Genomic DNA, 1,902 nt, shown 5'->3' on the forward strand with positions numbered 1-1,902 from the left:
CAATGGCAATGTTAACAAAACAGATGGGTACCCCAGGGTAGATCAAACCTGTATTGCTCCTTTACAACCCAAAGCTCTACCATTACTTAGTTAAAGATTTGCTGTATGTCTCTGGTCCATGTTTCCCACCATACCTCTGTCATGGACAGGACAGCGGCGTTAGACCAGGACATATTCCCACTGGATCTGCTTATCATTGTGGTTCATTTGAACTGGACTCAGTTGGTTCTGGGGTGGCATCCGGGGTGGCATCTGGGGTGGCATCCGGGGTGGCATCTGGGGTGGCATCCGGGGTGGCATCCGGGGTGGCAGCAGGGTGGCATCCGGGGTGGCATCCGGGGTGGCAGCAGGGTGGCATCCGGGGTGGCAGCAGGGTGGCATCCGGGGTGGCAGCAGGGTGGCATCCGGGGTGGCAGCAGGGTGGCATCCGGGGTGGCAGCAGGGTGGCATCCGGGATGGCATCCGGGGTGGCATCCGGGGTGGCAGCAGGGTGGCATCCGGGGTGGCATCCGGGGTGGCAGCAGGGTGGCATCCGGGGTGGCAGCAGGGTGGCATCCGGGGTGGCAGCAGGTCAGCCACTTACAGTCGGGTGGTATTTTGGGTGAGATGTTGATGTGTGGCTTTTATCTTCCACACACCATGCTGGTGTTGCAAACACCATGCTCTACCAACTGAGCCACAGGGAAGGCTATGAGGTGATGAAACATATCTGACAAGACAACAACGTTCAGTAGGAAAACTTAACATCTGAATATTACAGTATTTATAATGCATATACTATGGGTGTGTATTGTCTCACCACAGCATACAGTATACTGGACATGCAATGTTCTGCGTGACAGAGGACATCGTTCCATGTCTGCCCCACAATGCTTTGCTCTTTGAGTAAGAAAAACAGTTGTACGGTAGTTGTACATTATGCTGCATAATCTACACCTCTATTACATCACAACTAACACTGTGCAGGACAATGGATTTAAAGGGCATGGTGATGTTTAGTCTATAAGGGGAAATAGCTTCTGTCTATAAAGGGTGATATGTTTAGTCTATAAGCGGTGCTATCGTTGATCTGTAAGCGGTGATATATTTAGTCTATAAGGGGTGCTATTGTTTGTCTATAAGTGGTGATATATTTAGTCTATAAGGGGTGACATATTTAGTCTATAAAGGGTGATATATTTAGTCTATAAGGGGTGGTATATTTAGTCTATAAGGGGTGATATATTTAGTCTATAAGGGGTGCTATCTTCCATCTATAAAGGTTGATATACACTGCTCAAAAAAATAAAGGGAACACTAAAATAACACATCTGTAAAGGTTGTCTTCATGAATGGACCAAGGCGCAGCAGGTATGTGAATACTCATGGTTATTTTATTACCAAAAAAAGAGTAAAGCATCCACTTGAAAAAAACAATGACGGTGACAACAGTAGCAGTTTTACAGGCTATACACGCAGTGTAAAAACAACTACCCACAAAACCAAGTGACAAACATACTCCTACATATATGACTCCCAATCAGGAACAACGATCCCCAGCTGTTCCTGATCAGGAGTCACAAGACCAACACAGAACAATCACACACACAAGACTGCCACGTCCTGACCCCAAAACTACAACAACAGCTCCATCTGCTGGTCAGGACGTGACAGTACCCCCCCCTCAAGGTGCAGACCCCCGGAATGCACCTAACAACGAAAAAACACCAACAAACAAAATCCCCAACAAAACCCATAAACAATAACCCCTAAACAATAAGGGAGGGAAGGGAGGGTGGCTGCCGTCAACGACGGCACTGTGCTACACCCTCCCTCCCCAACCCACCTATCCTGGAGGTGGCTCCGGTGCAGGACGTGGACCCTGCTCCACCCCTCGGCGTCGCCCACTTCGGTGGAGCCGAT

Source organism: Salmo salar, chromosome ssa18 (assembly GCF_905237065.1).
Source record: "Salmo salar chromosome ssa18, Ssal_v3.1, whole genome shotgun sequence".
Taxonomy (NCBI): domain Eukaryota; kingdom Metazoa; phylum Chordata; class Actinopteri; order Salmoniformes; family Salmonidae; genus Salmo; species Salmo salar.